General features: G+C 41.6%; 1 protein-coding gene and 1 pseudogene across 9 annotated transcripts in view; one reads left to right on the top strand and one right to left on the bottom strand.

Moving 5' to 3' along the window:
* The window catches only part of Ipcef1 (interaction protein for cytohesin exchange factors 1), a 155,265-nt gene that overhangs the window by 28,188 nt on the left and 101,603 nt on the right, over nucleotides 1-25,474 (top strand). For all 9 annotated transcript variants that reach the window (XM_051164429.1, XM_051164434.1, XM_051164431.1 and 6 more), the window contains one exon: nucleotides 17,008-17,051. The gene's annotated coding sequence lies outside the window, so the exon portion shown is untranslated. The remainder of the gene's footprint in view (nucleotides 1-17,007; nucleotides 17,052-25,474) is intronic.
* Nucleotides 14,316-15,234, bottom strand: LOC127205169 (glyceraldehyde-3-phosphate dehydrogenase-like; annotated as a pseudogene).

The following is a 25,474-nucleotide window of genomic DNA, read 5'->3' as shown; positions in this document are numbered from 1 at the left end:
CCTGCTTTCCTTCCTCTGAGTGCCACCAGGTCTCCCCATCCAGGGGACATGGTCAAATGTGAGGCACCAGAGTATGTGAGAAAGTCATATCCCACTCTCCACTCAACTGTGGAGAATGTTCTGACCATTGGCTAGATCTGGGTAGGGGTTTAAAGTTTACCACCTGTATTGTCCTTGGCTGGTGCCTTAGTTTGAGCGGGACCCCTGGGCCCAAATCTGCCTATCATAATGTTCTACTTGTAGGTTTCTAGGACCCTCTGGATCCTTCTACTTTGCTATTCTCTCATGCTTCTCTCATTTAGAGTCACAATAGGATGTCCTCCCCTCTGTCCCAGTTTCCTGGTAAGTGAAGGCTTTCGTGGGACATGCCCCTTGGGCTAGTATGCAGATATAAGTGAGTATATACCATTTGATTCTTTCTGCTTCTGGGTTAACTCACTCATTATGATCATTTCTAGCTCAATCCATTTATCCACAAATTTCAGGAATTCCTTGTGTTTAATAGCTGAGTAGTATTCCATAGTGTATATGTAGCACAGTTTCTTTATCCATCCTTCTACTGATGGACACTTAGGCTGTTTCCATGTTCTGGCTATTATGAATAAGGCTGCTATGAACATGGTTGGGCAGATTTTCTTGTTGTGTACCGGAGCATCTTCTGGGTATATTCCAAGGAGTGGAATAGCTGGGTCTTGGGGAAGCCCTATTCCCATTTTTCTGAGATAGCACCAGATAGATTTCCAAAGTGGCTGTACTAGTTTGCATTCCCAACAGCAATGAAGGAGTGTTCCTCTCTCCCCACATCCTCACCAGCATGTGGTGTCACTTGAATTTTTGCTCTTAGCCATTCTGATGGGTGTAAGATGGAATCTCAGAGTTGTTTTGATTTGCATTTCCCTGATGACTAAGGAGGTTGAGCATTTCTTTAAGTGTTTCTCAGCCATTTGATACTCCTCTGTTGAGAATTCTCTATTTAGTTCCAAGCCCCATTTCTCAATGTCAACCATTAATAAATGGGACCTCATGAGGCTGAGAAGCTTCTGTAAGGCAGGAGACACTGTCAAGAGAACAAAGCGACAGCCTACAGACTGGGAAAAGATCTTCACCAACCCTACATCTGACAAAGGTCTAATATCCAAAATATATAAAGAGCTCAAGAAATTAAACACCACCAAACCGAACAACCCATTACATTTTTTTAAAATCACAAATGAGTGCTGAATTTTATACATCTTTTATATCTACTGAGTTGATTCTTAGATTATTATGTTTTCATCACTGGGCAAAATTGTACTGATTGTTTTTATAAGCTAAACCTTCATTCTGGGATATATTACCTTTTAAATATATCATAGGATTTAATTTAATGATATCATAATAAATTGCTTGTGTGTTAGCATCCATTCGGATTATTTGCTTATAGTATTATTCTCTCCCGAGTTTGGTAACAGGGTCTCTCAGTTAACTTGATGCAGCTCAGAGTTATCACAGAGAGTCTCGTTTAGGGGACTGCCTTGATCAGATTAGTCTTTGAGCACGTATCTGGGACATTTTCTTGGCTGTTAATTGATGTAGGAGGCCTAGCCCACCATGGGTGGCACCATGCCTAGGCAGGAATCCGGGATTGTGTAAGGAAGCTAACTGTGCACGGGCTAAGGAGCAAGCTAGTAAGCAGCATTCCTCCATGGTTACTGCATCAAATTTCTGCTTCGTTTGAGCTTCTGCCCAACATCACTTGCATATCCATGAAACCTCACGCAGTGCTTTCATAATATCTTTCTTTGCATGGTCCAAATATTTCCATGTGGACTTTCCTGAGGTCAGGTTCTGAAGACTGTCGTAAGGTCTGCGTCAGGAGAAGGGGCAAGATTATAGACCTGGCTCCTCCAATGTAAAGGAAAGGGGTTCCAGGGGGCTGTGAGGATGTAACATGTGGTTTGACTTTATCACCAAGCTCAGGTGCAGCTGCTGCTCTCAAGAGATGGATGGAGAGGTGCGAGATACATAACCAGTGCTAGTTTTTCTTTATTAATTACATTATTTAGAAGGACAGTGTCATAACAATACAAGCTCTTCATGTAAGATGACTAGGTGCTTCATAAGGGAGGATTTTTTTTTTTATAAAATGCACATACTAAGATGAGAGCTATGCCCACAGAAGGCCACATAGCCATGATTGATAGGCTGTCTCTGTGTTGCTGAATCATCCATATAAAACCATTTAATACTGTAAACCAAGCAAGACATTAGGCCCTTTCATTTATAACTACTAACCCCTTATGAGTAAAAGGCATTGAAAGGCATCTGTCTTGGGCAGGGCTTCTGTGTTTATGATTTCTCTATAGCTTGCGCCTCCAAACTGCTCACCAGCTCATGCCTGTATTCAGATGGAATTCACCTCAAAGACACCAAGGCATGGCAAGTTATATTAGTTCATGTAACTTTTTGAGTGAGACGGCAAATACTATCTAAGCTTAAATCTACATTATAACCTTTCGCCAATGAACTTTAAAACAGACAAATCAAAACAAAGGTAGGCTTCGCTGAAGAGGAAGCGTGTTCTTTCAGGGTGTCTGAAATGGGGAAAAGCATACATTACCCTTTGTTCTCCATGACACTTCTGTTGGTAGAGGGGGAAGGAACGTTGGTTCTCAGATAATTTTGTAAATACAAAGATGGACCAAATAGTAAATATTTAAAATTGAGCCTTCGTTAAGTTCTCTTGGGAAGGATGTAAACAAATCCATTTCCCTCTTGGGGCCCTTATTCTGTTCTCATTCCTTTTCACAGTCCAGTACATCCTCCTTACAGGCTTTCCCTTAAGATGTGCAGAATGAATATATATATATATATATTCTACCCACAAATAACAGCCTGCAAAATGCCCTTTGTGTTTTCAGTGGTGAGATTCTTGTGAACAGCGTGTGCTTGCTTGCTTGTTGTTGCTATTTGTTAATGAGTAGTGGAGAACGCTGCCTGGGCAGTTAGCTCAATGTGCACAGTCTTCTATCGTGTCAACAAGAAACCCTGCTCTCACTCCAGAGGGAATAAGAACTGGTGCATTCCAAACCTAGAAAAAGTGGTTGTGGTCTGAGAAGACAGACTCAGGTTGCCCAGGATGATATATTTCATAATAGAAGCCATGTATCAGCGCATTTAACAAATGCATCAGTGGGGATGACAGGCAGGGGGTTACAGCGAAGCAGAGAAGTCCCCAATAGGCTTTAGGTGCTGTTTGGCGACAACCTTAGTTTTTGGGTTGTCAGAAGTTAATATATTCCAGAGGGTCTACCTAATGGTAGGAATGATGGTAGGTTGGATGCAAAGGTGGGTAATCAGTAGCTAATAAGACGTATGGGCTCAAGATCACTGTAGCGTTGGTAGGCAATGTTCCAGCTGTGTAGGAAGTTCGAATCAGCTCCTCAGCAGGCAGAATGTTCATCAGAGGTGTGGCCTTTTCAGGGCTGTCAGTTCATAGCACAGTGCTTTAGCACAGGCAAGTAGCTTGATCAGACATGGGTTTTTCAGTCTGGTTTTGATGAGTGTTTGCAGCAGAAAGTGCAAGACAGGCTGTAGACGAGATGGGTGCATAGTCAGACTCTGCTTACCCAAGGGGCGACTGCAATTGAGACAAAACCTGACAGTGTATCTGTTTGGCTTCTGGAACTGGAGTGCGGGTTCATTACCAGGGAGCACATGAGTGCACACGTGGGCATCTGGAGCCATCTCACTGGCCCTATTTTTAGTTTCTCTTAAAGTAAACGATGGGTAAAAGGGAAGGAAATGAGCCACCTCGGTGTCCCTTTTCCTAGTGTTGTGTCATCAAAATTGGAGTGACTTAGCAGGATGAGAAAAAAAGAAAACTTCAGTGTCAGGAGCGCCAGGCTCATCTACCTGTGATCATGTGACAGTATGACATGTGAGAGCATATGGGTGCTTGGAAGTTCTGAATAGAAATTAGAAATATTTGCCAGTGCTGTTGGGTTGCTGAGACTCAGAGACAATGTTCAAAGTGGCCTACACACTTGGGGGCTGCAGAGTTATAAATGGAAAAAGAAAAGATAAAGAAGTGTAGGAAACAAACAATTAAGCACCTACTAAGGGGTCTAATGGCAACGGATTCATGAAAATTATGTCTCCCAGTCTTTAGATGTATTCTATTTCATATTGTATGTATTATAGTATTGTGTTATATTGATTGCGTTTACTTTATAGATGAGGAAGCTGAGATTTGGGGTGAACAGAAGTTGCCCCAAAGTCCTCCCAATAACTGGAGGCAACAGGGCCCACAGTATACACAGGCAATAGTCCATATTGTCTGGTCACAACCAAATGAGACAGATTAAGTACAAATGTGACAGGAAGCAGGGTGTGCAGCTTTGTCGCTTCTTGAAAATGACAGCATGACCCAGATTTCTAATGGAAATATCTAATGCTTGTAGACCGGAGGTCTGCGAACATTTTAGTTACCGGATTCAGGAGATCTTAACTCTGTGGAGGCTTGCCAAAACCTGGGATAAGCCGGAGTCAGTGTCTAGACCTAAGAGTAAGAGGTTTGCCTGGATGATTCCCACAGGGAACCAAGTGTCACGGAGTCTAATTTATTGTGGGGGGAGGAATTATCTCTGTTACACACGCACACATCTGGCACATAGCGAAGAACCACAATTCAGCAAAACCGTCAACTAGCAAATAGATGTATAAACAACAGTGAACCATGCCAGCTATGCTTATTCTGCTCAGAATGCCCTCAAGCACTCACTTGGAACTTGTGTTGTGCCTGTCTAGTTTACAAGTTGATGGGAAAGCAAAAGGAAGCCTATGGTGGGATTGCTGATATCAGCGACAAGTGAAAGGAAAGGAATAGAAAGAAAAGGAAAAGAAATGAAAGATGCCAGAGATCTCAACACCAGTTCAGATCAGGGCCAAAGACTGCCCCGCCCCCTCCCCGCCCACTGTGCCTTGTAGGGTATTACTCTTATATGTCTAAACAAGTAAGTGGAGTTTTTATTGTTGAACCAAAGTCATGTATAGAGATGCATTTCAGGTGAATTTTCTTACCAGGTAGAAGGTAAATAGTACACTCACTATTTATTTCAGTTGTTCAATGCTAACATGAAAATGTCCCTGCTCATAGCGACAGGAGCCCAGCCATCTAGTAAACTCAGTGCTGTGTGCTCAGAAAGTCTCCAACATACTATCTAGCGATGAAACCATTTCCTAGCTGCAGCTTTCTTGGGGTAGGGGAGGCAGTTTGGGATGAAGAAGGGAAGGAAAAAAAAAAAAAAAAAAAAGCTAACCACTCTAGACACCAGTCATGCCTCTGGCCAGGGAAGAGTCTGTGGGAAACTATTTACTGTAGAGCTCAGCTGCTTTATATCTGGAAAGTAAATATAATCCAGGCCCGAGAGACTTACATGAGATCTTCGCAGTGAATTGATCCCGTCAGGGTCTCTGCCTCCATTTCATTTTTACCATGGAGGTGGCAATCAGTTGTTTTCACTACTTCTCACTGTTTCAGATGAGATATTCTTGGAGAAGATGGACCTGGGCCACCTTGCCCAGGATGGTCTTTCTGACTGTCTACACTGCGTACACTACCTTTCTAACTGTCCGTCAACACATTCACAATGCACAGTCTCTGCCCCAAGTCCCAGCAGAGACTATTTTAATAAATAGAACCTAAGAGTGCTATTCCAGTGTGTGTGGGGGTAATCATAGTGACAGCCCTGTTCCTGTTCCTTGTGATTCTGCCCTATGCAATTTGTGCTAGAGTGTCAGGATGTCTGATGAGAATGCAAAAAGAAGTGTGTCACATAAAGGAGAGAAAAATAGAAGGAGTCATAGGTAATTTGCAAACTACAGAAAGGGATTTCAATGACGTACAGTTTCACAGAGACATTTTAAATGTTAACTAAAGAGGGCTGGCTTTTCTTTGGAGAACAGAAATGTCGAACGAAGGTTTGCAGAGCCCTTCCCTGCCATATCAGAAGCTGAAAAATGTACATTTAAGCCATAGAAGCCGAATTGCCTGAGTGCTGGACACAGCCTTCTGTCACCAGAGGGTCTAGAACATACCTGCAGCCAACATGCTCTCGTTTATTTAAGGGGCTCCCGGTGACTTATAAGTAGGTAAGACTGCTATTCCCTAGTCAATCAGGCATAGGTTCTAGGCAGAGTAGCCAACCATCTATTACGAGGCTACCTGGATGATCTTGCGTGTTAGAAACCTAACCTCTTTTGTACTCTTTATAATTAGAGGTGCTTACGGGCTCTTCAGAGTAGTTTTTTCCCCAATGCGTAAGGCAAAAAATACCAAGTTATTTCATGGAAAACAGGTATCTAGCGCATAATGATCAGATTATAGAAGGACTCATGGAACAACGGTGTGTGCGACGGTCCGTTCTACCTGTCCAGTTGACACAGCCTAGGATTGCCTGCGAGGAGTCTCAGTGAGGGATTATTGAATAAAGTTGGCACATTGGCGCGTCTGTGGGGTGGGGGTGGGGGTGGGGGTGGGGGGGCTGTCTTGAATGCCTTAATGGGTACGGTAAAAACCCAACCTGACAATAGGTGGCGCCATTCCCTTGACTTGGACTGTGGAAGAGTTGCTGGAGAAGGCTCCCTGAGCACCGAGCATGCGCGCGCCTGCTTCTCTCCACTGTTGTCTTGTGGGTATGACATGACTAGTTGTTTCAGGTCGGTGCTGCCTTGGCTTCCTTGCTGTGATCGCCTGTAACTTGGAGCTGTGAGCTTAAACTAACCCTTTCTACCCTGGCTTACTTTTTGTCAGCTATTTTATATCGTAGCATCAGAAATGCGATCAGGGCAATGTGCCTTTTTATTAACATACCCAGTAGTATGATCTACCTACTAGCTAGCACGCACACTATCTTAAGAAGCTGCAGATAACAAGTGGGGATGGAGGCTCCAGGAATTGCAGTGGGAAATAAATACATATTATGGTGCATGGCTTGTGGTCGATATGCACAATAGAAGATGTTAAATTTCTGTTAGAGATTAGTGACAATGAAGATAGTTTCTTCTAAATTGTATAGACCTCCTGGAATCTGTTCATAGGCACTTTGGAGATACCCATGAACCCAATATTAAAGATCTCTGGAATATAATTACATATGCAAGATTATGATCATGATGCAAAATTTAAGTGCATGCGTATATATGTATATATATATACACACACACCTTAAAATAATTATGCATATTTGTTAAATTTTCTGCTGGAAATTCCATTCATTGTTTATAGTCTTAGAAAACTTTATGATTAATACTGTATGTATAAGGGTGGGTGGGTAGGTATGGATGGACACATGCTATGGTGCCCGTGTGGAGGTCGGAGTGTACTTCTTGGAGCCAATTCTCTCCATTTTCAAATTCTAACTTCTAAATTTCTATCTTCACATGGGTTCTGGGATTTAAAGTTAGTTCATCAGGGTTCATAGAAGTGGTATTTACCAGCCGAGCTTTCTCAACTGCTCTTATTTATATTCTTGCTTATAATCTGGCTTACGTGCAAAAAGGATTTGAGGCAGCTTCCATAAATGCAGAAAGCCAGTATAATAAAATTACAAGCAAATGGGAAAAAAGTACAGATGAATATAAAAACTAAGAGTCATGCTAGAATGAAATTAATATGTGAAGTTTTCATGGAGTAGTTCCGTGCTTTTACTAAAGTAGGATGGAATTCTGATTCTAGCTGAACACGGTGGTGCACACCTTTAATCTCAGCCACTAACCTGTGCAATGAAATTTAGTGTTTTATGAAACACACTGTCATGGAGCTCCACCTTACAACTTCTCAGTGCCAAGCAGGGACATATTTCTGTGGGCTTTAAGATGACTTTTGGGACTTTAAGATATATATTTACTTACCCTTTTAGTGTCACCTACCTGGAGGCACCTAGCTCTTGAAATAAATATTAGTGATTCTTACCTTGTTATAGATTAATGTGAACCCATAATGAGAGCTCTGAGTGGCTACCACATTGGATTCTGCACATAATTTCAAAGACCACAGTTTTCTACAGGGCCTGTGTCTAAGACAGTAGATATGCCTTTAAGCATGTTTCATAAATAATGTTGATTTTTAACTGAGCATTTGAATTGAGAGCCAGTCAGTTGGATTTAGTGTTCCTGGCAAGTACAGGAATGTGGCTAATTCTATACTGCCGATGAAAGAAAACACTCCAACAGTCTGGACAACAGGAACCTCACAGGCACATTTAAAAGCACCATACTCATGTTTCAGGGTTGGAGGAGTGCCTGCATCGTGTCTCGGGTGCTGGAAGCTCTCACACTCGTTGGAGTACAGCTCAGATTTCTGGTTGCTGTTACTGTCTGGCCCTAGGAGATGACCCTGAAAATGTAGACAGCACTGCTACATCTGTAGTTTCCTGCATTCTCATCAATTCTTACAATACATGCTGAGGAGAGTAGGGCCCACATAGAGGAAGGACCAACGTGTTCCTTACCATGCTGTGGAGAACAGAGCTTTTCAAGTGTGTAGACTCTTCTAGAAAGATCTCAGTCTCAATTTTGGGGATATAGTGTTCCCATAGGGCCCTAACAAAGCAAGTAGCTCAAGAGTGTAGTAGAAGCAATAGCATCACTCGGAGCTCTGTGGGACCCGTGCTTGCTCATAGGTGAACTATATGAGTCCATAGACACACACTACTATGATGTAAAAGTCCCTTCTACGTTTGTCATTGTGTCAGTGTTAGGGGTTGAACCTTTAGGAGACAGGTGAGTCATGGATTCTGCCCTCATGAATATGTTGGTGCTTGCTGTTTCATGGAGAGGGTTTGATGTCCCAAATGTGGACTTATGAGAAGAGATGAGCTTGGTTTCATTATTCTTGTCCTGAGTCTATGTGCATGGTGCTCTGTCATATTATAAAATCTCATGCTGCTTCTGGAACTTTCCAACTTCCAGAGCTATGAGCCAAACAAACTTCTATTGTTTACAAATTCCCTGACCTGTGGTATTTTGTTACAGTGCCAGCAAGCTGACTGAGGAGCCCATATGATCCACACTTGGCACAGTGATTTTTCAGCCTGGGAGACTGATATAGCTGAAATAATGCTTATTTCAATTATAAACCATTCAGCACAGTGAAAAATTTTTAGCTGTAATTAATAGAACTTTTGGTGCCTACTCAAAGATAATTAACAGCAAAATATGGGTTTTCGTTAAGTGGCTGAGTTAACCTGTTTTATAGATTTATTGATTATAAGCCAGTTATGCATACAGCAGAGTCTAACACGAATGATGGTTTTAGGCTTGGGGTGCTTGTGATTAGAGATATGACTCCACTGACTCCTAAGCTCCTTGCAAAGTTGAAGCTAAACTTCCGGCTTCAATTCATTTGAAAATATTAAGATGTTCTTTATAAATCAACCGTAAAAGACTGTTTTTGAGGACAATTTAGAGCACCGTTAAGTCAAGGAGTGTGTATAGGGAAGCTCTTATAACAGACTGTAGTGTGTTATCAAAACTTTTGTCTTCATTGAAAATTTAATAGCTCCTCAAAACTGAGTTGGGAAGCTGGGTGCCTTGCTGCATGGTCGTCATCCCAGTTCTTAGGAGGCAGGAGGATTACAAGTTGGAGGGCAACATTTGCCTACTGAGTTCAAGACCTGCCTCAGCTACAGAGAAAGACTATCTCTAAACAAGTACTTGCTCCTCAAAGAGTAAAAATTGAGTCATAGGAGCACAAATCCTGTATTTTCTTACCAGTGGTGAATTTTTGAGTTCAATCTCTGTCCTCCACCATTTATGTAGCTCTTTCCTGAGGAAATGCGCAACTGTTCACTAATGATAGCCCATTCGTTGAGGCTCAAAGATGATTCTGGTCTTGCTTTCAGGGGTTTTTCTAGGTCTTGTACTGGTTTTCAATCACTGAAAACGAGCACACGGACTTTCACATTCCTCTGCACTGCTAGACCTCCTTTCAATCACTCGGATAAGAATGGATTGCTCAATAAATTAATAATAATGATAATAAAAAGAATGGATTGCTCTCCAGAACCTTACTGCTCACTAGGGGACCACCGGAAGCCTCCTGATTGCTGGTTAAGGCTCCTACAATGTTAGGCCTCTGTTGTGATGAAAGTGTCTGAGTGTGACCTGTCAATCAACTCCAATATCAGCGGCAGGTCCTGTCCACTCAGACATCTAAGAGTAACCACTGCAGACACAAGTCTTATATACAGTGTAACCCAGCTTTGGCACCCATCTCCACAAGCAGGAGAAGCAGAGGAGCAAACAGCACACAACGGTCAAGTGGTGCTTGCGGATTTGAGGATAATACTTTCTGTTCCACTTGGTGAGGTGTTTTGTTTTGTTTTGCACTTTCAAATTTACAGCACGGCAAATACGTATTTGCAAATATCGAAAACAACTTAGTTTTCTGAAGTGAAAGAGATACTTTGGTTAGTGGCGGGGTACGGGGCAGGACAAAGGTGAGGACAAGGCCAAATGCACCTTGCCTGGCACGCAGCAGTCTTCACATGCATGGATAGGCGTGCTGTGCCTAAGTCAGTACCCCTGTGGTGAATCTCCTCATTCATCTGCTCACTGAAGAACCAAACATTTAAAATGTACTGGGGAGCCGGGCGTGGTAGTGCACACCTTTAATCCCAGCACTCCAGAAGGCAGAGGCAGGTGGATCTCTGGGAGGCCAGCCTGGTCTACAAAGCGAGTCCAGGACAGCCAAGGCTAAACAGAGAAACCCTGTCTTGAAAAACAAAACAAAACAAAACAAAACAAAAAAACCAAAAAACCAACCAACCAACCAACCAACCGAATAAAAAGTAATGGGGTTGGAACAATGGGGAGGACAGAATCACTATGTAATATGCCCTTAAGATTTTCCCTCCCTCCCTCCCTCCCTCCCTCCCTTAGCTTCTTTATATCCCTTCCTAGGGCCTTAAGCCATTGCTACTAGTTTTCACGGTGATAGCCTCAAGTGCCACGTACACTTAGGTCAGGATAACTGGAGAAGTTTTGTTGTTTTGTTTTGCGTTTCTTCCGAATGTTGTCACATGGCACCTAAGACTCTCTACCCGGAGAGAATCTAGAGCTAAGGCTGTTCAAGTACAGGAGAGTGAGCCAAACCGTGCAGTGTCTTGTTTGTAGCTGCTGTATCTTCTTCATCCTCTCCCGCTTCCTTCCTTATGAGGCCTGCTGGCTGGTCACTCTCACAATAATACACTGAGCTTGAAGCCACAACGAACCCCTTTCCTTTATCCCCGGCTCCTTTCTTTCCTTTCTCCCATGCTTTTCTTTATTCTTAGCAAATATATCCAGAGATTTCACAGACCGTTAAGACTCTTGGTGTCTTCCTACAGTGAATATTTAGAAACCTAGCATCCTGAATAATGGCAAGGAGGAAAATCTTTGTCTTGATTTGCCAAGCTTTGGTGAAGGCAAGCAATTGCTCAACACGTGTGTGCATAAGTGAGGTTGCCTCTTGCCAGGCAGAGAGTGTTTGGTGAATGCTGGACCATCTCTGAAAATTCAGGGGCTCAGAGGCATCACCAGTTACATGGCATGGGGTCTGAGAGACCTGAGAAGAATGGCTAAATGTTTCTGCCTCTGTAGTTTAGACATGCGCACACATAGCTGATGAGTTAAAGATGCTTAAGGAAGCTGGCATTGGAGGGAGAGCCAAGGGACCCTGGCCACAGCCAAAATGACCAGGGACGTCTGGCAGCCTGGGGTAGAGGCAGGAGCTCCTGGAACAGAGGTCACTAGCCCACATTCTCCCAGTGTCTACTCACAGAACTAGAGTCAAAGGGAAGTATGAATCACTGTGTAAAGTTGTCCAAATAATCATCAGACCATATGTGTGCATGTGCACATGTGTGTATGCATGTGTGCATGCGAGTGACTGTACTTGTGTATGTATGCATGTGCGTGTATGTGTCTGAAGATGGTTGGAGACCATGTGGGTAATTATGTGTGATAATGCAGAGTGGCAGCACGTGCACATACACAAGTTATTTGACAACCAGAAGCAACACCTTGCTATTATTTCTGTTACCACTGCTGGTCTTGTAAGATTCCTTTTATTTAGATTTGTGCATATGAGGGATTGGGTGGGTGGTAGAGGTAGGTGTCTGTGTGTGTTCGTGTGTGTATGTGTGTGTGTGTGTGTGTGTGCGCGCGCGCATGCATGTGTATTTGTGAGTGTACATGAACATATGTGTAGAGGCCAGAGGTCAGCCTTGGGTGTCATTCTTCAAGTATCCTCCATCTTGTGGTTTGAGCCCAGGTCTCTCGCTGTCCTGGGATTCATCAGTGGACTAGGCATGAAGGTCAGGGATGCAGCACCCTCTGCCTGCCCAGATTTGGAACTACAGGAACACGTCACTAAGCCAGGCACTAACCCTGTCCCTACTGTGGGTTCTGAGCATCCAACTCACACCTTCATGCTCACTTGCAAAGCAAGCGCTTTACTGCCTGAATCATCTCCCTGTCCCATGTTCTTCTCTAATTATTTCTACTTAATTTCAATTTGATTTTATATGAGACAATAAAGCACATTTGTTCCCATTTTGGGTTTAGAAAGACACACCAATTTTCAGGATATATTTGAAAAAGGTTAAGGGAAACCTGAAGGGTTTTAAACTGGAGAAAAGTTTTGAAGGTAATTTTATCTTAAAGTTGAATTTTTATTGAACAAAAAACTTGGGCACTAATATATATACATATACATATATTTATATATAATATGAAATATATTTTTTAATTTAGAAAGATTTTGAGAATAACTAATTCCCCTTGAGGAGGCTAATATATTATTGAAAGTAGTAATTTTAACAGTTTTAAACCCATGTTCAAAGATAAAATTGGACTAATTTTCAAGAGACATCAATCTTCATTTCTCAGAAAATCATAGTGATTAAATTAACTGCAGGCAGCCACTCTTATTACTTGAAGATAATAGGAGTATGGGGAGGGTTGGAGGGGAAGGAAAGATGATGTATATATTCTAGCAAGGCATTCACAGTAGAAACATCTTTCACCTAACTCTCTTGAAGCAATGGCTGCCCCCTCCCCATGCCACTTTCTTTACTGTGCTTGGCTTAAAATCCAACTCAAACAAAGGGCTAGAATGCTTTTTGTAGAATTGGAATAAAGAAATTTTTTTTTAATGGAGTGCATAATGTGCCAATTCTAAGGAAAATGCTGCTATATTCGAAGAACCCTGAATATTGAAAAGGCGGTTCAGCTCCTCCCTAAGATGCTTTTCAGGGCCCTGTCCTGACTTCTCTATTGAATCGGACCCTGGACAAGGACAGTAATGCCACACTCATTACTCGGGCCTTTTAAATTACTCTTTCAGTTTGCAATGAGCTATTGCACGTTTAGGAATTTACTGCACATTAAGGAAATTGTACATGGATGAGAGCCTAAATGGTTCCTTGTCTGTCTTATCAGCAGAGGCTTTCTGGAGGTGGCAGAGCAGTTTTCATCAGTGAAAAAGAACACTTTATTTTCTTCAAGAACATTCCAAACTCAGAACCATGTAGACAGCATGACTGTGTCTAGTCCCATCTACATAGCAACCATAGTCTCTCCTTCTTGGATTGGGTGGGGTTACCTTAAGTTTTAGTGACACCGAAAGCTTTGTTTAGCTCTGAGGTGGTCAGGACCCTAGATGTCCAGGATGGGACCCTGTTGGTATTCTGCTTGGCTAGACTGCCTGCCCAGAGACTCATGTTATTAGTTGTGACTCACATGCATAGATTTCCAAATCTTTCCTGACTTGATCCTAAACTAAACAGAAGAATCATAAAGTCCAAAGTAAAAGGAGTAGAAGAAAAATTATCTAGTTTATCATGCAAAGAAATTCTTATAAAATTTCTGGTATTTATCTTGAAATATTGTATTTACTGTTTGGGGAGGATGGGAGAAGTAGTGACATGAGATTTTAATGTGCACCAAATGTAAAGACAAGAACGTGAAAAAAAGCTGATAACTGAGCATTTGATAGTTAATAATCATCTTTTATTTTTAAGGCAGGTACAATGAACTTTATTGATGATATTCAAGAAAGTAGGGCTCCCTGGGCCCCTCCTATTATTCTGAGGGTCCAGGATGGAAACTGAGCGGAGATGCTCAGTGTCAGGGGCTGAATTGGAACAGGGATTTCTCAGCAACTGAGGGCCTCTCTCTTGCTCTTGTGTACTTGTTAGGGTGGGTGGTCCAGAGCTTCTTACTCTTTGGAGGCCATGTAGGCCATGCGATCCACCACCCTGTTGCTGTAGCTGTCCATATTTATTGTCATATCAGGAAATGAGCTTTACAAAGTTGCCATTTTGACCAATGCCAGCCCCAGCACCAAAGGTGGAAGAGTAGGAGCTGGTGTTAAAGTCGGAGGAGACAACTAACCTGGTCCTCAGTGTAGCCCAGGATGCCCTTTAGCGGGCCCTCGGATGCCTGCTTCACCACCTTCTTGATGTCGTCATATTTGGCGGGTTTCTCCAGTTGGCATGTCAGTTCCATGATGGACATGTTGGAGGTAGGGACATGGAAAGTCATGCCAGTGAGATTCCCATTTAGTTCTGGGATGACCTTGCCCACAGCCTTGGCAGCCCCAGTGGTTGCAGGGATGATTTTCTGGGCAGCCCCAAGGCCATCATACCCCAGCTTTCCAGAGGGGCCATCCATAGTCTTCTGGGTAGTAGTGATGGCATGGATTGTGGCCATGAGTCCTTCCACGATGCCAGAGTTGTCATGGCTGACCTTGGCCAGGCGGGCTAAGCCCTTGGTGGTGCAAGAAGCATTGTTAACAATATTCAGTGAGTTGTCATAGTCCTCGTGGTTCACACCCATCACAAACATGGGGGAATTGGCAGAAAGGGATGATGACCCTTATGGCCCCAACCTTCAAGTGGGCTCCGGCCTTCTCCATGGTGGTGAAGATGCCAGTAGACTCTACAACATACTTGCACTAGCATCACCCTACTTGACGTTAGCTGGATCCCACTCCTGGAAGAGTGTGATGGGCTTTCCATTGGTGACAAGCTTTACGTTCTTAGCCTTGATTGTGCCTTTGAACTTGCCGTGGGTAGAGTCATACTGGAACATGTAGACCCTGTAGCTGAGGTCGGTGAAGAGGTCATTGATGGGAACAGTCTCCACTTTGCTAGACAAGAAGCTAGGTCTGGTAATCAAGTGCCCACTACTGCCAAATCCATTTACCATCCCGCAAGGCTGGCACTGCATGAGAAAATGCGGCCGTCTCTGAGACAGGGAAGACCACAGAGCCTAATATGCACCTTATATCAGCGCTCATTAACTTTGATGTTGTTTCTAGTTTAGCTGTGATAATTTCAAAAGCTATTGGAAAATGTTTAGCTAGAGGATGCTGTCACGCTGCTCTGTAAGTTGACAACATGAAACAAGAGCCGAGAAACACACAAGATTTGTACAATGAGAGGAGGAGGAGGAGGAAAGTGGCTTAGACTTATTTTGCATGAAAAGAGAAGGTTTCTTGATTTAGAGTGATAGATATGTCATGGCTATATTTAAATTTTGGCCCCAGAAGCAGTTTTACTGCTTATATGAATGTGCATAAATTTCCATTCAAAAAGAAAAGATAATTTAAAAATACCCACCTCAGTGGAATGGCAGTCCAAAGTAAGCACATTCATCTGTATCAGAAGAATTTAATTAATTAAAAACGGACACTTCATTTTTATAGCAGGCAATTATGTAATATAATATTTGTACAATCTATTGTGTGATTTTTACATCTATATAAGGCAAGTTAAATATCCTAAGCCATGAGTCGAAAATGTTTGAACTAGGCCTACTTGTGAGGAAACATCTGGGCAAAGCACAACAGGAGAGAAAAAATAACCAAACCCAAAGAGATATTGTAGACATGAAACAACATAATTGACCCTACAGTTGCCATGCTTTTTCCACCCAAGGATTCAGTCTATTTTAGGCTGGAAAAAGAATTGCACCTGCGTAGGATAAGGAGCTTTCTCTCCCTGTTCTCATTTCTTAAGCAAGACAGTGTAGTATCTTAATATGAAGCCTTCATATTTCACTGTCTATAGCGCCCACTAAAGCACACTGGAGGGTGTTACATGCTTCATTCTATATAGACTCCCAAGCATCCTTGACTGTAGTATCCTCAGGCTTCTGGAAATATCTCCCAATAGATATTAATGATATACCAGGGATAAAGTTGTGATTGGTCCTTGATTGGAGCCTGATTTGAGATGAACTGCAATAAATTCTCCAGAGCAGAAAGGACATTATTGAGACAGTTAGGGAAAATTAGAATTGTACGGGCTTTTAAGAAGAATAGTCTATCTTTAAATGAATATGTAGGTTAGACAATGAGTGGATTAATATTGCTAATTTCAAACACTTTCCCACTGGCAAAATTGCAGGAAAATGAATAGAAGTTCTAAATTTATGAACACATTTTTTCTTTTCTTTTAAAAATGTGCATGGATGTTTTGTCTGGATGTATGCAAACACACCAGGTGAGTCCTGGTGTTCTTGGGGACCAGAAGAAGCCATTAGATTCCCTAGAAGTAGAGCTACAGACAGTTGTGAACTACCAAGTGGGTGCTGGGAACCGAACCGGGGTCCTCTGCGAGAACAGCAAGTGTTCTTACCTGCAGAGTCATCTCTCTGACCCATGTACACATTTTCGGAGTGTTTAAAAGTGAAGTAAAAACATGCCTGAGAATGCGTTCAGAGACTTCGAACATGCTTTTCATTACATCACTGAGCATTCGGTTTCAGGGACCTGTGACTTCCCCGCAGCTCAACACCCATGTCTTCTGTCAGAGCACATGAAACCGTGTGCCTAGTTCTGTGGGAGGGGCCCTCAGCCACTCCACATTGACCATCCTACCTCTTTTGTTGCCTGTTCTCAGGTTGATTCGCAGGATGCTGGTTTCCTCATTGTCAGCTGAGACTCTCACGACACCTTTTATTGCTTCTCTTGAATAGATCATCATCATCAGACCTGGACCGAGAAGCTTCATAACGTTTTGGTATGTAGTTGCAAACTCTCAGAAGCTAACGCTTTTTCTCTGAGTGACATGTATAGTCTCAAAACCCCACTCTCCACTCTGTTATTCTAATTTATGAGACCAAATCAGAGCGAACTAAGTAGGTGTGTTCCCAGGCCAATATAAAGAGGACAGATAATAGGACTGATAAATTTCCAACTCCATTTACCTTTGGATATTTCTCCCGAAAGTAGATTCTGGGTGGTGGCTATTTTACAAGGAACAGCTTGTTTATTTACTTATGGATTAACTTTTTGGAGGTTAATTATTTTATCATCCTCTCAGTCTGAGTAAAGAGTAGGTTAACTGGCTGAGCACCATAGGACCATATCATGGGCTGATTTGATTTTGTAAGCAACTGGGGGTTTATATGCGCAGGTGCAAATCGGATGTTCTACAAGTGGGTATTTATTATAATAAATTTATTAACAATTAAGAGTAAATGAGTTAGAATGTAAAAGCTTGACACTCTAAAGATATTTCTATATTTAAATTTCAACACTAATCACCTGTCTAAGATTGTATAATTATAGGTATGAATATTTTTGATCTTCCTCTGATTTTTGATTTATAAAATGACTTAAGAATGATTATGTAGCAGCTCCCAACTATGTCATACAATTCTTTATTGGCTTAGTTATTTTTTCAAAAGGTGAACTATGATTCTAAGCTTGTAGGATAATGCACAGGACGTAATTTTCAGAGCTGTCTATCAAAGGCACCTCCTTTTGTGACTTTGTGGATAAAGCTAAAGTGGTGTCTGCTCAGAATATATTAGTCTATTGATTTAATACTCTTATTTTTCTCTTAGACAGGAAGTGACAATACTCAAGAGTCTCTCTAGTAAGCAGTTTCTGCCATGTGCAATAATATGGCTGCTATCTTTGAAGCATTGTTACAAATGACCTTTTTTAGTGGAAAGCACCGCTCCCCTTTTATTCTGTAGTAACTAAAGCCCATGGTGGTGCCAGGTGTCCAACGCAACCACGTGAAGCCAATTTTGGTGTGTAGGGCAGGTGTTCAGATGCCTTCAGGTACATATTCTTATTGTTTTGATATGTGTGTAAGAGATAGGCATTTTAAAAACATCCATTTTATATGTATATGTGCATCTTCATGTTTGTATGGGTGCCATGTACAGGCAGGTGCCTATGGAGGCCAGATGAGGCTGTCAGATTCCCCGAGGAATGAAGTTATAAGTAGTTGTGTGTTGCCTAATATGGTGCTGGGAACCAAACCTGGGTCCTCTGCAAGAGCATCAGGTGTTCTTAACTATTGAGCCACTCCTTTAGGCCTATAGGCGTTGTTTTTGATGTGATAGTCAGTAGGATTTAGATTTTGTCTTCTTTCATAAAAAAATGCTTTATTTAAAAGTGGACATTGTGTCGAGTAGTTTAAGTGATACCTTGCATATTTATACATTCAACGATGTCTTAAAACTTGGTTTCCTTAGGCACTGATGAAAACGAGCAATTTAACCATCTTCAAAAATCAAGTACTTTTTCTAGTAAAATCTTTAGGTGAGGGGGCCTCTCCATTCCGAGAAACATCTAGTTAGAGCCTGACTCATCACCAGAGGAAGGCGTGTTGTTAGAGGGGAGGCTTCTGATTGGGAAATGGCATTGGATGAACTCTAAAATCTCCTGTTACATAAAGCCTTGTATTGCTGTAAACTAACAACTGGCTCTCCCATTGATGACCAAACTGGATAATTGAATTTTACAAAGTACTGACAGAAGGCTTATCTTGAAGAACAATCAGACATATTCCAACTGTGGACAAAGCAGGCTCTAGACCACTGGTTCTCAACCTGTGGCTCATGACCCCTTTGAGGGTCGAATGATCCTTTTGCACGGTTCACATATCAGACATGCTGCATATCTCATATTTACATTATGGTTCAGAACAGCAGCAAAATTATGGTTATGAAGTGGCAACAAAAATATTTTTATGGTTGTGGGGGTGCTTACCACAACATGAAGAACTTTATTAAAGGGTCGCAGCGTTGGGAAGGTTGAGAAGCACTACTCTAAAGGCTGCCGGCTTGGTCTGAATCTTGTCTCAGACATATTTTTTTTTAGCTGTGCAGCCTTGGCCTTTGGCTCCTTTACGTGACTGATTTTCTTTTTCAAAAGTTATGATTACCATCATGGGGGAGGGGAATATGCCAAGACAAGTGTATGGGGGCGGGTGGTCAGACAACTTCTCTCTTTTGTAATGGCATGGGATAGGGGGTGACTGGTACCCTTTAAAGCTGGAGCAGGGATCAACGGATTAGTATGGAGACAGTCTTTAGAACACTGCCTGGCACTTAACAGAGAATTTAGAGGTAAGCGCTCCTGTGTCCGCAGGGGGAAAGAGTATCTCTTACAGGGTTTCGCATATTTAATACAGATTTCTCCCAGGTTTCAGAGTAGAGTGAGCCTTGGAGTGATTTTTGCACATTCGTAACAGCTCTTTCTTCAGGTATCATTATGGGTTGTTCTGGTTCCATCTGAAACCAATATGATGGCAATATGCAGATTCTTTTCTGCCTCCCACTTAAGGCCACATGTGCCTGTCAATCGGTACTCATCATTGTAGCTTCCCTCTCCCAGCTTCCTCTCATTGCCTCTCCAGGAGGATGTGCTGCATATGTTGAAATAAATAAATCTGGATTACAGTTTATGAAAGAATTTTGAATATATATATATTTATATTTGAATATATATATATATTTAGCTGACTGCTTCCAAGAGCAGGACTCCAGGCAGCCACTAAGCATGTGAAATGCCCTTCAGCTATTGAAATTTCCACCCTTATGGGTGGGTGGTCATTACGTGGTGAGGGAAGCTTGCTGTCTCAGGCTTGGTTCCCAGCCTAAGCATGTGTGATGGGAGCCAGCAATTCACATTCAGTTCTCGCTCACATGTGTCTAAGTTTCTCAGCCCCTGATTATTTTGAGTCCTTCCCAGAATTCTTAAGCACGGAATGCCTGTCTAATTATTTTGACATGTTCCTGGTGGGCAGTGCACTGTGAGTTTTGTGAGAATTCTGAACAGAGGGTTGTGTTTTCCTTATTCTTGTTGTGTCTATCGGTGCTGTGTTCTAAGACCTACTTAATTTGATTTACGTTACCAAGTGATTCAGGGTGCCAAGTGGACTTTTTCCAGAACAGAGTGTGTAGGGCCAAATCTCATTCCTTTAATAGAGAAACTTGGACTCCACAGTATCCTGACCTGTTTTAAAATAAGCTCTATGTTAAAATCTTGTGTGCTGGTGGTACAGGAATGGATGACCACATATGTTTATGTTTTTCCCACATATGTTTATTTTTGCACAAAATATGATATTATGAACAAGAATGAGGACAGCTAGGTTATAAAGCAAGAATTGTCAAGCTTGAGACATAGAGACGGCTCCTCAAAAACAGAATCTGCAAGCTGCTTAGGTTATCTCGAGGACAGATTAATGTTTGGGTGTTATTATTTTTTTCTAGTGAACAGTCTTTTTTCCTTCCTACATTTTAGCTCAAAACCATGAAAACAGCTTTCTAACGGGCCGAATCCAATCCCAAGAATGATGAGGTGTTTGTTAGCTGGGAATCTCAAAACCTTTTGAAGTTATTTCTACAAATGAGAAGGGCATATTTTTCCCCCTCGGGGAAAAAAATCTATACTACTTTCTAGACAGTGAGAAATCAGGAAAGGGAGAGAGGAGAGAGGAGAGGAGAGGAGAGGAGAGGAAAGGAGAGGAGAGAAGAGGGAGGGAGGGAGAGAGAGAGAGAGACAGACAGACAGAGACAGAGAGACAGAAAGACAGAGGGGGGGGGCAGGCAAGTAGGCAGACAGACAGAGATTCTCAGGGTCCAGGAAGTTTCTTCTCCTCCAACATTTCCATTGCTGTCCTTTGTGGAAACATCGGCATAGTTCCCTATAAAATCACAAAAGGGGGTTAACTACTTTGGGTGTCAGTTTACACAGGAAAAAAATGTAAACAGATCTTAAAAGAACCTCAGGACTTTAGTTAATAATTAATAAGCTACAAGGAACTCTGGGTAGATGCCTTAGGGTGATCTGAGAAGCTCAATGCCACAAGCCTTTATTTCTTTTATTTTTAAATTTCTTTTTATTTAAATAATTTATTCAGATTACAGCTGGATTGTTAGCCCCTCACTTGTGTCTTCCCTTTCCCCCCTCCTTCCCTCCCCCTTTCACCCTATTCCCCTCCCCTAGGCCTGTGATAGAAGGACTTTCTTATCCACACCAAATGGATAGGAAATGCAGTCAGTGTGGTGATTGGGGAGGAGGGGAGGGAGTCTCCACTTTGGAGTCCATTGCGGATATGGACTGAGGCAAACTCTGCCATCTTGTGGCACCTTTGGGGTTTGCCACCATGGGGAAGACAGTATGGGACATGCTAGCTTTCTGTAAACTGTTAAGTAACACACATTACCTCTGCCAGACTTCTGGCTGTAGGTACTCACACTGCCTTTCCTAACACACAGGAAACGCAGGGAGGGGAGAACTAGGTGGCATTTTCAGGGCTCACCTCGTCTCTGATGACATTTGCTGTAAATTTTTTGCACCTACAGGGAACAACTTTCCGAAGTTCTCCCTACGCATCAGTTCACAGGCTTTACTATGCATGTCTTAGTGATAAATAAAATGGTTACTTACTTTGTGATTTATGTGTGTAGGTGTGAGTTTGCATTAGTTTATGCGCCCCACCCGCATGCAAGAACCAGAGGTGGGCAGAAGAAAGCAGCGGTTGGTTGTCTGGATCCAGAGATGCAGGCAGGTGTGAATCCACATTCTCTGCAAGAGCAACTAGTACCAGCCCCGGATTTCACTTTTTTTTTTTTTTTTTGAGACAGGGTTTCTCTGTGTAGCCTTGGCCATCCTGGACTCACTTTGTAGACCAGGCTGACCTCGAACTTACTGCGATCCGCCTGCCTCTGTCTCCTGAGTGCTGGGATTAAAGGCGTGCACCACCACGCCCGGTTCGGGATTTCACATTTTTAACTTGCCGACTTTACTAGGAACAGATAAGAAATAAGGGTTACTACAAAGCGAGTCCAGGACAGCCAAGGCTAACACAGAGAGACCCTGTCTCGAAAAACAAAACCAAAACCAAACACAAACAAACAAAAATAAGGGTTACTGAGAAGGAAAATGTTTATTTATTTCCACAAAATGTAAAAATAGGAGGTCTTGCGTGCTGTGTCTGTGTCTGGTTGCTGTATCCTCAAGCCCCAAACGCTGTGCTTAGCACCCGGTCTCTCACCTTTGATGAATCCACAGTGAGGTAGTGAGTTCCCTCCTCAGCCCCGTGCTGAGGGCCCACGAAGGACAGCATCACTGAGATGGGAAAAGGCACGTATTGAAGCAAAAGGAGCTGGTCAGGTTAAAAAAAAAAAAGATATTTTTGATGAACATCGAGAGACGCAGCTCTATGGGAACTAGCTTTGGGGTTGTAAGTGGAGGGAAACTGCAGGCCCCCAAACTTGATTGATTTCCCTATTTGCTTGATTCTGAGTTTTAAACCCATAGAATTGGCTTTTTATGTTATAACAGTTTTTAAATGCTAGATAAGTCTACCTGGGAAGGTTATAGGGTCAATAATTCTCTCTGATTTCCTGGATACATTTTTAAAATTTCAATTAGAAATTTTACCTTCATTGACCGAAACATGCAAAAAAGATTTGAAATATATTACATATACACATATATGTGTTTGTATATATGTACACATATATGTATATATGTATATGTTTCGGGATATGTTCTCAGATGCTAGGCTGGTGTGTGCAGATTAGATTGTTCAATACATATATGATTTGGTTAATCTTTCCTTTCAACCCACATCCAAATGCAATTTTTGAAGTTAATGATTCTAAGTTGAATAATTGACAAATTATGAGTTGCAAATGGAAAGTTTTTGTTTGTATTTTATTTTTCCCCTTTCATTAGTCTTGTTGAGTTCTATTTTATTACATTTCCTCAGAGCAACAGCTTTTCTTGTTATTAATTTTCTTCATAGCTTCCTTCATTGATTTCTGCCTTTATTGTAGTTACTTTTTCTTGGCTTTGCTGTTTTGTTATTGCTCTAATTTCATATACTGAATCATATTTACCTTATTATTTCTAGGTTTTCAATAAATACTGTTGAAGCATAAATTTCCCACTAAAATACATTAATCACATCCCTAAATTTTTACATGTATTTCAGTGAAGATAAATTCAAAATATTTCAATTTCAGTTACTTTCTAATCCAAATGCTTATATGTGTGTGAAATTGCTTCCAGGGGCATAGACATTTAAGCCATGGGGGCTCAAGGAGTTGGTTCAGTTTGTGAAGTGCCTGCTTTGCAAATGTTATAACCTGAATTCTATCCCCAGGACCATATACAAGCCAGGCATAGTGACATGCACCTGTAAACCCAGCACTGGGGACAGAGGTGGGGCAGGCGCAGGCCTATTTAGGTGGCTCTTTAGCCAATTTAGCCAGAACTGGAGCCTCTGGTTTAATGGGACACCCTGCCTCAAAAAACGAGGTTAAGAGTGGTAGAAGAAGACCCCTGAAGCTGACCTCTGCCCCCCACAAGCACATACACAGGTGTGTATACTGGTACACATACATGTACACATGGGTGCATACTCCATAGAAACTAAAGTATATAAACTAAGCTTTTGTTATTAATTTATATAATTAATGGATTTTAGTCAGAGAAATTTTCTGAAGTCAATGCATTTAAAAACATATGTCTGTGCTGGACATGGGGAGTGTATTCTAACTGCGGAATTCTATCTATCTTAAGGGTCTGAATTCTCTAACTGCCATATGCATCTCTGGTCCTCATTTTTCCCGTAAACTATTTGTTTGGAGTTATGCTGCCATTGTTGGGTTCTTTATGTCTCTCTCCAGTTCCATGATGCTGCTTCACAAGCTTTCTGTTTTGGCGAGAAGGTGAAGGACAGGTGCCCTGTTTAAGTTTGGTAGCTTGTAACAAATCCATCTGTAAGTGATATTGGGATAATTGCTATTAACCTAAAATGTGCAATTTGCCCTTTATTTGAAGCCATGTTAGACATCAGGTGCTATTGATCATAGATAGAAGATAGAAGGGAAACAAATAAGCGAAAAGGCCTAGAACTCACGGTAGATGTCCTGGTGACATTAGGGTAATAGGAGATGTTTACAATAGCATAAACTAAAAAAAGTTTTCAGCTAATAGGTATGGCATCCTGCTCATTAGCTTTCTTTAGCTGTTCCCCATGATGTTAGATAAAATAATAGATCTCTTCATGGAAATCTAACATATATTTTTTTCAGACATGTATTTTCCTAGACATTTTATTTTCAAATTATTACTCACTTGAGGAGCTGTTACCAAATTTAATATAATTATCATACATTAGGTAACTTTCTATACTTACCTGTTAGTTTAAATACTTTATGTAAAGATTCTACATGTTGAATTCTACACTTTGAAAACATTTGACGTCTTGATTTCTTCTTTTTTGATCATAATAGCTTTTACTGGTTCTTTTACCAGTGCCTCTGATGTAATGTTGTTGTACAGTAGCAATAAGCATCTTGTCTTATTCCTAATTTCAAAGGAAAAGGTCCCAACACTTTTTATTCATCTAGTGTCACAGAGGAATGAGGAACCTCCTTCCTGAAAATGGGCTATGTCAGGAGTCTGAGGAAGGCGCGCTTAGCAGTTAACCTTAGATCTCTCTCTGTGGTTGCATTGGACTGGTGACTGTAGCTAGAAGATTGACTATGTTTTGAGTTGTGCAGCTGGAGCCTAGGTGCCTGGGGTGCTTCTCTGGACGATGTTTCAGCCACTCAGGGCCTTACCCAATGCTTGGGTTTGTCTACAGCACATTCTTAGAATATCTGGACTTTGAAATTAGGTTCTGTTTTCACTAGAGGACATGGTCTCCTTCAGAAGATAAAATTTTAAGAATGGTAACTTGGGAGATGTTTGAACCCAAGAATTGTGCACACAAGGAAAGGAAAGAAGAGAATGAAGAAGCGAGAAAGAAAGAAAAAAGTTAAAAAGAAAAATAAGGTTTGAGAACCTAAAGGAAATCCCATGAGCTAAGCTGGGCACAATGGCCTATGCCGAAAGTCGCAAATAATGGGAAAACTGACTCAGAAAAATCCCTTGAGGCTATGAGTTCCAAACTTACCTGAACGACATACAGAGACTCTCAAATATATAAAGTAAGTAAAAATCAAAGGAACAAAAATCCTATGAGTTTAACTTACAGGATCCTACAAATTGCAATTAAACATATCTATTTCATTAAAACCAATTAGTAATATAAGCTTTTGACACAATCGTGCTTTAACACTATGGTCATAGAGGAAAAATAGATATTTAAAAATACTTTGTGACTTTTAGTTTTGAGGT

Source organism: Acomys russatus, chromosome 21 (genome assembly GCF_903995435.1).
Source record: "Acomys russatus chromosome 21, mAcoRus1.1, whole genome shotgun sequence".
Taxonomy (NCBI): Eukaryota; Metazoa; Chordata; class Mammalia; order Rodentia; family Muridae; genus Acomys; species Acomys russatus.
Note: the sequence above shows the minus strand (reverse complement) of the source record. Positions and strands in the feature narration are given on the sequence as shown.